The sequence below is a fragment of the Periplaneta americana genome, chromosome 6 (assembly GCF_040183065.1).
Source record: "Periplaneta americana isolate PAMFEO1 chromosome 6, P.americana_PAMFEO1_priV1, whole genome shotgun sequence".
NCBI lineage: Eukaryota > Metazoa > Arthropoda > Insecta > Blattodea > Blattidae > Periplaneta > Periplaneta americana.
Window position 1 is genome coordinate 132136896 of NC_091122.1, and position 12668 is coordinate 132149563.

Here is a 12668-nt window from a genome sequence, read left to right on the forward strand (position 1 = left end):
TCCTCTTTCCGTAGTAAACGGTGCAGAGAGTTTCCCATTATGTGAGACATAACAAATACTGTTAAATATAACAATGTTTGATAATATTAATGGTTTTAGTATAATATGAGACGAAAAATAAAATGTTCATTTTTTGAAGAAAAAATTGCCATTCTAGGGGTCGATGCATATCTTAAGTTGAACCACGTCATGAAAGTAAGTACGTAGTAACCCGTGTTGACCTCGTAAATTACGTCAGATCATCGTCTACTCATACTCGATTATTCACAAATCTTTCCAATGTATCGGATGCTGAAACAGCATGTAATTCTTTACTCAGCAGTAGTTGGGAGGAAAAACACTGCAAGGATTCCGCAAACGTTTAATGAGACCAGGAAATTTCTTGACTTATTACCGGAGCAATATTACAGAGAACGTGATCAGTAAACACATATCGAGGTTATTAGATTTGCAATAGTGGTAGATTTCGCCTCCAAATTAAACGATCTTAAATCTCGAATTACAAGGGAAAGATCGTGTTATCTCAGGCGTGATAAGAGCTGAAGTGTATGATGCTTTTTGAAAGCAACTATAGCAACAAATTTCACTGTAAACGTAGATTCCATTTCACACTTCGAGAATTTGAAATTTACTATGAGAACTACAGTTTAAGTGGTACCCTAGTGTATGAGTTTTCTCCTTTCCCCCAGCAACTTGAAAACCTTATAAGCAAATTAGCCAGCTTTGAAGTCCTGAGCCAGTGAAAATATTGTGACTTTTAATTCACACAACAATGTTGCTTTTATTCACAAGAATAATGACTTTCTATAACTGAATTTTAAACACTCCCGTCAACAATGGGTATTTCACTCCACACAGCAACACAGTATTCGTTATTGCACTCCACAGACGACAATAACAATGGATTATTAAGAACAATAATGTACTACTAATCTCAATTAATGTTCACAAAGCACTATTTACAAAACAAAACTGTCAGTTCTCAGTTCACAGTTCGTTACCTTAGCTAGTTCTTCTAGCTCATTCACTCAAGTTCACAATATATCGAACCCAAGACTTCCAGAGACAGTCCACGGCACTCGAACTCAAGACTTCCGGATACGACGCACTCGCCTGGTCGCTGTCACAGTTGCGGTCATCCTCAAGTGGAACCCAGATCTCGGAGGCTGGTTTCCTTGACTTCCAGTGCTGCTTCACAAACTGACTCGCTGTTCTAAACTGAACTGGCTTGCTGTACAAACTAAAAACTGGCTGTGTCCTTTCCGTCTTCTATTTATCTCTAAACCATAGTTTCCAGAAAGTACTGTTTCCAGTGTCTTCGGGAATAATCTGTTACTGGAGACGTTTCGAGTTTTTCCACTACCGCCGCAGTCGGCCTCCTTCCCCTCTCGGCATGCAGACGTTCCCCTTACGTCAGTCCCCTCCAGACCCGCGCGGCTGCAGCCTCCTTATCCTTCGCCACACCACCTGTCTTCTCGCGCGCCCTGCCTTCTGTGGGACGCGTGATCGATTCCCGAGGCAGCTGTCACAATATTAATTTATTTATAATCCATTCGTTCCTGTTGATGTTAATGCATTTGGAGACTGAATGTGTGAAATCTTCGTAAAGTATTAGGGCCTATCTTGAAGAGAGACAAATTTTAAATCTTCAAGAAGTCATATCTTTGAAATCTTACGGCACTTCCAGCAATTTCTGGGTTTTGGTGAACAGGCTTACATATCCTACGGTTCGTGTAAGCCGAAGTACATGAATCTATCTCGGTTCTGCCCTAAAAAAGCCAGCCTATAGCTTATAAACAGGCTTCGGTCCTGGGCACAGAAACGCATTAAAGTTCAGAACGCAGGGCGATAGTGTTGTGTTGGTCGAGTGGTATAGGAGATGGAGCGCGCCGTTACTTCGTGTCTCAACATATAAACAGTCTGTCACAGTACGGCACAAAATGTATTTCATCCTGTACAAATGCAGTATATACAGTACATTCCTAGTGTAGGCAATAAATGCCTACCATTAAGGTATTAACGTGAGTTGTAACCTTCAATCAGGTGTCCCTACGCCGAAGCCTGTTACACGTACCGCAGCCAAGCAGCAATACACACAACGGTAATGCAAATTACGGACCCACCTGTGCTGTTGCAGTCGTGTGACTGCACATGGGTCATGACGTCATTTATACTCCGTGTAATCTAAACCTCATACTGGTTACTCTGTGCCCCTAGGCCGAAGCCTGCTTATAAAATAAGCCCTTGCTTTCATTCGACGTAGTATTTATGTGAAGTCGCATTTTCGTCTACGAATGTAATCTATATTGCCCAGGGTACTTAGTGCATTTCGAACTGGAGGATCAAGGTCACATACAAACGTACGAATTACGCACAAGTTATTGAACTGAACTGTGAACTGAAGCACGGTTATTTTTCATTTGAAAAATCTATATTGACGCTTATGGTGGACAAGATCGTAAATGGTTTTTTTCTGGAGGTTCTCCCGTTTTCCCATGTTATACATCAACATACTTCCAATCTCCATTGCGTCATCATTCCATAGCATTCCCCGAACGCTGGTCAAGCACGGAAGGGGCTAGTCCAGGGATGAATGGGATTGCCTGCTCGAAACCTGTATACTCAGCAAATCTTAGTGCATGCATACATACATACATACATACATGCATACATGCATACATGCATACATGCATACATGCATACAGTTAGTGGGGTTTAAAAAGGGTGCGTCAGCTACTATGGCTATTTGCGCCCTTATCTAAAATCCTTCACAACATACATACATACATACATACATACATACATACATACATACATACATACATACATACATACATACAAATTGTGATAATCCATAAGGAATCATGTGTTACACATAGTATAATTAATGCACTTACGTGTATTCGTATTTAAAAATTTGATTGTGTAACATATTGCATTAATATTAAGTTATATTGCTTTGATGAAAGGATACATTTGATAATCCGTAAGGAATAATGTTATAGACGCAGTATAATTAATGCAATCACGTGTATTCGTGTTTAAAAATTTTGATTATGTAACATATTGTATTAATCTTAGCAATATTGATTTGATGAAAGGATACATTTTGATAATCCACAAGGAATAATGTTTTAGACGTAGTATAATTAATGCACTTACGTGTCTTCGTGTGCTACAAATATGATTGTGTAACACATTGAATTAATCTTAAGTAATATTGTTTGATGAAAGTACAAATTTTAGTAATCCATAAGGAATAATGTTTTAGTCTAATTAATGCACTTACGTGCCTTCTTGTTTAAAAATATTGTATTATATAACTCTTTGTATTCATTCTAAATAATATTGTTTTAAGAAAGATTCAAGCATGTAATATTACAACAAATGTAATGGACATGCTGTTAAATAAATGAATTAAAATACAAAATAAATACATACATACATACATACATACATACATACATACATACATACAGTCCACACCTGTGGAGTAACGGTTAGCGCGTCTGGCCGCGAAACCAGGTGGCCCGGGTTCGAATCCCGGTCGGGGCAAGTTACCTGGTTGAGGTTTTTCCGGGGTTTTCCCTCAACCCAATACCAACAAATGCTGGGTAACTTTCGGTGCTGGACCCCGGACTCATTTCACCGGCCGTAAAATAACCCAATAAAATAAAAATACATACATACACACACACACACACACACACACACACACAAAGTAGGCCTTGAATGGAATTGAATTTACGGGAGGGGGCACTATTGCCCATCACTGCGACCTGTTACGGTCTATTGCGCCAACCCTCAAACTAGGCGCATTCCCAAACCCACCCGGCTGACTACACTGAGGTTCGCTGTGTACCCAGGTGTCGAGTAGGCAACCCCCCCCCCCTCGTTCCAAGGCCAGCCCACAGCTGTCATTTAGCTCCAGTAGCACATCCTTTAGTATCATTATCAGAAAATCTTACAAACCTTATTCTTCTTCCTCTTACTATCACTCCTCCCATGTTCTGAAAACAATTCTTTACTAAATTCTCCAAGTAGATGTTGAACAGGTAAGTGATAAAGGGCATCCTTGTCCTAGTCCTCTCCCTATTTCACTACCGTCTGACATTTCTACACACGCACGCACGCACACACACACACCTCAAAAGTCTGCTTCGGATTTTTTTTTCTATATTTTATATTCATGTATGAGGACCTAGCCGTCTTCATTGAGTAATCAATGACTATAAGTAGCCATACATGTAGATATCTATTAGGCCTATTGGAGAAAAATTCGTTCCGGCACCGGGAATTGAACCCAGGACCTCTTAGCTTTGTATGAATACTTATAGACAGTCATTGATTATTCAATGAAGATGGCGAGGTCCCCATATATGAATATAAAATATATGTTAATGTTAACAATGATTCAAAAACTGTTGTCGAAAATGACTATAAAGTCATTTAAAATATGCGATCCTGCATAAATGACTTGCATGTCTAAAATGCCATTGATGGATGATACGAAGGAGGAGAGTTCGGCCGGTACCGTGGACCGGGTCTCGGCATAGCTCAGATGGAAAGAGCGCTCAGCGCGCGAAGCTGAGAGATCCTGAGAGCGATTCCCGGTGCCAGAACTAATTTTTCTCAAATTATAGATATCTGTTCTCTTTCTTTGCGATATTATTTATGAGAGACAGTTGAAAGGACGAGAAAGAAATTAAAGAATTAGAAAAAGTGACACCAGAAGAGAATTACGAAGAAAAATAAAGAAGTATAAGAAAAATATACAGAGAACTATGCAGAGAAGGAACGTAGAAAAATAGAGGCTGATTAGTAGAGAAAGGAAGTTCATGCATTTGCATATTTGTTCTCTATCGTTGTGTGAATATGCTGAAAGAGTATCTACATGAATCACAAATTTCTGAATACAATGATATTACCTTTATTGTGCATAAGAGTGCATATTTTGCCTTTATTTATAAAAGCATCAGGTCTTTCCCTCATTTTTAAAAGTGTGTAACCTCGTAAACACGACTAATTTATGTTTATGAATTTTGAACGTAACGATGACGCCCTCATAGGGAGCCTCTCAAGTTAGCAATTGGTATTCCTTTACTGCAGTCTTTAGCAGATTTCGATAGAACAATATCCAGTTTAACATCAGTTCCAGGAAATGTAGGAGATAAAGTGAACGAGAAAACAGCAAATATTCTTTCCGAAAACCCTGGCTATTATCAACTTAAGGGGACACTCAACTATATTTTGGAACTTTTTTCCTACTTGACCAATCCTTTTCAAATTTGGAGAAAAAGTTTAATATACACATGGAAAGTAACATGCAAAATCTCAGCTCATTAGATCCAATACTTTTCAAAATAAAAAATATTTCAATTTTTAATCAATAATTAATTGAAATATCACTTTTAATTATCATTTTTTATTTTTTGGCTTTGTGCATTTGACTGTGACTTCTCAATAAATAGGGGAAGAATTCTGCATATTGATTTAGTTCTGTCACGTAAATTAGTGTAGAAATTTAATTTTTAATTTCTATGACACTTTTTCTCCAATTTTTAAGTTGAGTGTACCCTTAAAGAAATTCAAGATACTCTCGAAGGAAAAACACCCCAAAAACCAACAAAATGTTATATAGAACAGCTCACAGTTTTTGTGCAAGCCCCTCTTACTTCTTGTGACGCAGATCGAAGTTTTTCACGTTACAAAGCTATGCTGAGAGACAACAGGCGAAGAATGACAACAGAAAACATACGTCACTGCTTAGTTGTGAACTGTAACAGCATAAATGGAGCATTCAGCAATGAGGCAAGCACTTCAAAATCCATAGACTAAACGTAAGTTACCTATACCTTATTATTCTGTTAAAATAATCTGGGACTGATAATGCATATTTTGTAGCATATTTATCTATTTTTACGGCATAAATGCATACATCAGTGATCGCCAAAAGCTGTGTCGCGACACATGCCCCTGTCTCCACTCAAGCGTAACCATGGCATCATATCCCCACCCTCTGTTTACAGCCATCACTTCGATATAAGTAAAGACATTTATCAGCAGCGGACGTACACATGTAATGTTACAAGTGTGTAGGATAATATGTTTCGATGTCTTTTCGAAAACAGAGAGAGTAATAAGTAAAAACTTAATTTTAAGGGAGGAAAAGTATTTATTTTGTGCAGATGGCAAAAATATGAGATAGTTAATGTGTTGTAAAATTTTAAATGAAGTATAAAAGAACAATATATATATTGTCATTAATTTTCTTGTTATGAAGACTACCACGTCCTTACCTGTAACTTGAATAATAAACGAACAATAAAAAGTAACGGCTTCTATGTCTTAATCGGGGTAAAATACTTCGACGTTTTTTTCGACATATGTAGTGTAATTTGTATATTTTCATTAATAAATAAACAATAAACAGTATCGGCTTCTATGTTTTAATCGGTGTAAAATCTTCCACGTTTTTTTCTACGTATGAGTGTAATTTGAATATTTCATTAATAAATAAACAATAAAAAATATCGGCTTCTATGTCTTAATAGGAGTAAAATACTTCAACGTTTTTTTGAAGTATGTAGTGTAATTTACAACCGCGTGACCAGCCTGGTACGTTTTTCTAATTTCAAATTACTGCTGATGTAAAGTACACGCTCTTTCTATGTTAAATAAGAAAATAAATGTACGTTATTTTATTAATAATACAAAAATAATTAATAGGAGGATAAAAAATTAACATGGAAAAAAGTATGTATAGTTTTATATTGCTTTCGTTTTTTGGTCACAGTCAGTCTCTGCACTGTTATTCACTGCATTACCTGACGAGATACCCACTCCATCCCTCTCCCTGCGATAGTGTGCGGGTTGCATTTGTATTACGTCACAACTTCGTGGTGTTTGGCAACCACTGCTGATGAGAAAAGATAGTAGAAAGTTAGAAGTTTATCACAACTAATCTGAAGCGACTGAAGAAATCACGAAAACATTGTCAACTGGGCTTTGATGCTCTGAATACGGAAGCACGAAATGAAGACAGCGATCCGTATATTCTATTCCTGCGTTCATGGTTCGTTAGCGTAACAGTCATAACTCTGTGTAACTTGTCTTCCTTGGACGTGCTAATGGAGATAAGCAAATTACACACTGTAGATGTAGAAACAAAACAGCTGGAGTGCTTACGTAACAATTCTTAAGTCGCGACTATTAACCACAGTTAATATTGATCGAGCTGTACCGCCTTTCTTTTGAAAAATTCAGCACGAGTTTAGGTAGACGACCTTGAAGTGAGTTGTGTGAATTCAGGTGTGGAGGGTTACCATCTCTACCGCAGACACCGGAAACACAAAACAAAGAACAATTGCGTAGCCAGCGGTAGCGTGAGTAAGCTGCGATCCAAGTCGTCAGCCGGAGTTTTTAAGGCGCATGCTGCTCCTCAGCTGTTTAGACTGCCCCAGTCTGACCAAGTGAGAGAGTTTAGTTTCTGCTGATAGCATTGTGAAGAGGAGTCGCGGCGCGCTGACGAATGTAAGGAACGCCGGGAGCGATATCGCAGTATCAAGCACAAGGGATTTGTTCCACGAGACAGTGACAAACTTGTATTCCCTTTCCGGATCAAGGTAAGCTGCAGATTTTCTTCATTCAATCTTCCTTTATCAACTTGTGCTACTTTTATCATCCGTAAATTAATGTACATGTTTTTCTAGAAAAGAAAATAACAGTCGATGTTTTATGTAACTATGATTTCAAGATTTTCAAACACAACACTTACTCTCGAAGAAGTTTTCATTCGATACAACTTCAGTGAACCACGGTAATGTGTACTTAAACCATTTTAACACACGTCGAGGGAGACTACTTTATTTTTATTACTTTGGTACTTAGCCTACATGGTAAATACTACACCCTAATTTTTACTGAATTTGTATTGTATTTTTGGTCCAGATAAAATATTCGTCTCTTACTAAAATACTACCGTGGCCCACTGATGGATAGTGATTATTATTATTATTATTATTATTATTATTATTATTATTATTATTATTATTATTATTATTATTATTATTATCGGCAAAACTGGAAAATATCCAAAGAAAATTTATATCATTACGTTCGTATACATTTCTGCCTAATAACTCCGGGTATAACCAGGACTATTACACTTTTACTACGTCACACTACTTTTCACCAATAAAACGGTACGAAAGGACGTCTTTCAACCAATCATGGCTGCTAATCGCACAATTTTATCGCGTCCCTAACATTTGTTTAATTTTATCGCGTCCCTAGCATTTGTCTATTTTTATCACTACCCTAGCATTTGTTTCTTTGTTTGCTAACATTTCAAACTGCACTGGTCTGGACGTCAAAAAACAAAATTACAAACCACTCCATTCAATGCACAGCACTTTCAAATATGACTCGCATTGGCATTCAAGAACAAGAATTAATAAAGATCACTGGTCATAATATGAAGAGCACCATTCGGAAATCCTGAATAAGTTGAGGGATACACCATGTACATCAACGAGTTCACTTTTTTTTTACGCACACGTCCAATATAACATCAACTGAACCACCAACTACTAGAACATTCAAATTTGAAAACTGTACTTTCAATAACTGTTTCTTTTAAAATTATTCATGTTTATTTTTTATTTCATCATCGTTAATTAAAACGTTTCTTGTTTATTTCATCATCCCTAATTAAAACTTTTCTAACACTGTTTATATTATTCATGTTATGTTTGTTATAGCTTCTGCTATATGATATTATGGATAGCCACATATCAGAGATTGTTTAATACTAAGATTTATTGAAAACCATCTGTCAAGTGACGTTGATTAATGGGATCCGGATGACTGAAGTGGAATGCAAATGTTTTAATAAAAATCAAACTGAATCAACAAAGCTTTCTTGACTAGTCCACAGAGTTCAATGAAGATTCCATAGTTGGCACAATTGATAACAAGAAAACATAATCATAAAACACTATTGTCCTCTAGCGTAATGTTGAGATGGTACAATAATACATTTGAAGACAGTTGTGTTTTCGTAAGCCAATTAATATTTTATTGTATTGGAGTACTTTGTTACTTCTAATCTTTATATACTTTCTTCTAATCGTGTAATAGTCAATTAAATCCCAATCGAGTTTTGATTTTCTGTAGATAAATCAAAACCTCTAGTGAGATTACTGTTGATAAAAAATGCGAGTACTTTAAATGTCGAAGCTTATATGCTAGACGTCATGATCTCAATTACTTATTCTTATATAAGGTCGTTAAAGGTGACATTGTCAATGTTTCTTAAACTGTGTCAGCTTTCGTATTCCTATGAAGGACACGATACATCACAAACATTACAAATTCTAAATCTTTCTCTCCAGTCTCCAGATGTATTAAAATGCTAACTTACATGTAGGCAATTTCGATCCATTCAATGTATACAAGCATTAGAACTTGGCAATGTCATTTGCTTTAATATTATTTGGATAATCTTTATACACAAATTGGTAATACTTTCTGTAAGAATGAACTCCTTTCCATAAAATTTAATAGTATTGATTCTGGTAAATTAATCATTGTAATCTTTGTTCTTTATTTTGTTATTATTGTCTCAATTATTTAGTTAATTTGTGCCATAGTTCTTCATTTTATTGTATTATTGTATCACTATGCTGGAGTTTTATTGGTCAATGGGTGTTGTCCAGCACGTAAATACATTTAAATAATAATAATAATAATAATAATAATAATAATAATAATAATAATAATCATTATTATTAATTATTGGGAAGGAAAAACGAGAAAATATAAAAATTCACTTCAGTTAATTCCTTTTTGGACTCAAAATAAATTCATTTTTAATATCAAAATTAAGATAAGCTACATTACTTTTACTGTTCATGCCCTACAAATTGTAATTGTTCACGTTTGGAAGAAACTGCAAAAGTTAAATATTTATGTATTATCATTGATCAACATACTCGTATAAGGTGGAATAGACATATCTCACTTATGTAATAGGTTCCGTGAAGCTACTTATAAATATTATTAAATTTACCCATTCATATTTTAAGAATAATATATTTAGCAATATTTTAGTCAATACTTGGATATGGTTGTAACTGATTGAGGAAGAAGTGCTAAATCATATCTTATTCTGTGATCGTTGCTTAAAAAAATAATAATTAATATGTGTTTGTCAAAACTTGTTTTTTACTCAACATAGTTGATTTATTTCAGAATGTTGTGTTCTTAATACTGAACAAATCTACAATTTAACTTCTCTGAACTTTTTTCATAAAAATCGTAGCAAGTATAAAGATGGCATAGGAACATTTCATAATACTAGGCGAAATACCACTTTTATTTGAACTAAAATACAATACAAAATCTGTCCAAATTAATTCATTCTTCATTTTATAGACTAAAATTATACAATAAGTTCATTAAAATTTATCCAAAATTAATAATATTTCAATAATAGAACTAAACATTTATATTGTTTTTTAATTGAAACTATTATTTACCGCTTTATGTATAAGATTTTTTTTTTAATTTGTTTAACTAGTGTCTTTTCTTCACTTTCTACTTAAAATTTTAATTAAGAACTTATATCACTTAATTTCTAACATTATATTATGTAAATAGAACTGCCCCTAGCATTAGCATTTGCTTTTTGAGTGCAAACTATATATTTTAAGTATGAATTTGTAATTTTAATGAATTAAGAAAAAATGAATATTTTGACCAATTAACTTCTCAATTTCTTTACTGTGTTAATTTTTAGGAATTATTTGGCTGATTAGTTTCGAAGTGTTATCCCTCATTATCCAAAGCCTAGAACAGAGATGGGCATCGTACCTCACTTGAGAATTTTTGCCTCACTGACCTTCACAGAGCTTATCGCTCTGAGTGACATCTTCACAGTCCCCGTTCCTCCCTCACGTAGTTCCTAGGCGTGGGCAGGTGTTATATCAGTTTCATAAGCAATATCAGTGGTGGTATAATGGCATTATCAAAGCAGTGTGTACGCGTTAGAAAACGATTATTTCATGAAAAATGGAAGAGTTCTTTTGCTGTTTAGAAGGGGAGAACATACGATGTATGTTATACTCGAAAATCCTATTAGGCATTAATACATTTAATATACAACGACATTACTCCTTCTGTCATAAAGAACATGCTGATTTAGAAGGTAAGATAAATTAAATGTTATTTTTTGTACTATTCCGAAGAAAATTTATGATCTTAACATTTGCATAGTGTACTAAATACGACATTATACCTTAAACACTCTGCATTGAAAGGTACAAGGAATTAAATGTGTTTGTACGTATTATTTCCAAAAGAAATTTATAAAAAAAAAAAAAAATCAAATGCGCGTAGAAAACGAAATATGATTTTCTGAAATTATTTTAGGTCGAGACGTGCAAATCTATTAAGTAATCTTGATAAACGCCAGAATATTCAAGAAAATAAACGTAGACAACGTGATAGATTATTATTGGCTAGTTACGTAATTTCTCGCCTGTGATTTAAATCAATTCAGCTACGGAGAAACAGTAAAGAGGTTTATGATTAAAGCTGCCGAATTAATTTGCCAAATTGCATAAAAGTTTTCGAGAGTCTCACGTTAACCAAGCGCTTTCCTAATAATTCGCCACTGACTGCCTTAGCGATTACGATAAGGTGACGCAGGTCACAGCAGTTTATATTTCCCATCCTACTCTGCAGTCTCCTATCCTAGTAAACAAACTATTTCAAATCGAGTGGCCCACGTAACCGAAAATTATGCCCATGTATGCCTAGAACAACACTTCGAAAGTAGTCAACCAGGTAATTTCTAAAAATTAACACGGTAAAGAAGTTGAAAAATTAATCAGTAATATATAAGTGTTAAAAGTGTATAGGCTAGAACAGCAGGGATCGGATTTTTATGACCTAAAAGTAAAAAAATGAGTGTGTATACAGTGTGTTTCATGAGGATTTACCGCCACTTAACGAGCTTATTTCCGAAATCATTCTGAACCAAAAAAAGTCATATAAACATGTGTCCTAATCTCAATATTTTCAGAGTTACGCTAATTTGAAGTTGTTTATATAATACCATTATTCTTTAGTTTTAAGGGTAAAAAAATACTACAAAGAATAAACTATTCAGGAGTATTATTTCTTTAATTAGATATGTATTCTAAAGCTATTACTAATATGTCTTTTATAAAATGGGAAGAAAATATATGCACTGTAGTAGATTTCCTCTATGAACAAACGAACCGAGTTTGGTTGTTGAGTTTTCATTTCAAGGCGGGACCGGCATGGGTTGTCCCTCTCTTGGCAAGGGGACCGATATGGGTTTTGAAACCAGAAAATGGGACCGAGCAAGGATCCAGGCATTTTGTTACCTGCGTGGAGGATACTGTAATCTTCCATCTGTTCACGTTCATTGTCAAAGATAGATTTCGGAGTCAGTGTTCACTAGACCGTAACAAAGTACCCAGTGACAATGAGAATTCTAAGATAGAGAAAATGTTTGCTGAACTTGAACTGAAATACTGTATATTACAATATTGCCTTTTAGCCTATATGTAACATATAGCTCATCCCTATGTTAAAATCGGCAGCACTTTGAACAGAACAACCGCCAGGATCGCCAC

At 35.1% G+C, this 12668-nt stretch overlaps 1 protein-coding gene across 1 annotated transcript in view; it reads left to right on the forward strand.

Moving 5' to 3' along the window:
* The first annotated feature begins 7144 nt into the window (after positions 1-7144).
* glob1 (globin 1) overlaps positions 7145-12668 on the forward strand; it is a 59839-nt gene continuing 54315 nt past the window's right edge. Inside the window, exon 1 of the mRNA XM_069828963.1 lies at positions 7145-7625. The gene's annotated coding sequence lies outside the window, so the exon portion shown is untranslated. The remainder of the gene's footprint in view (positions 7626-12668) is intronic.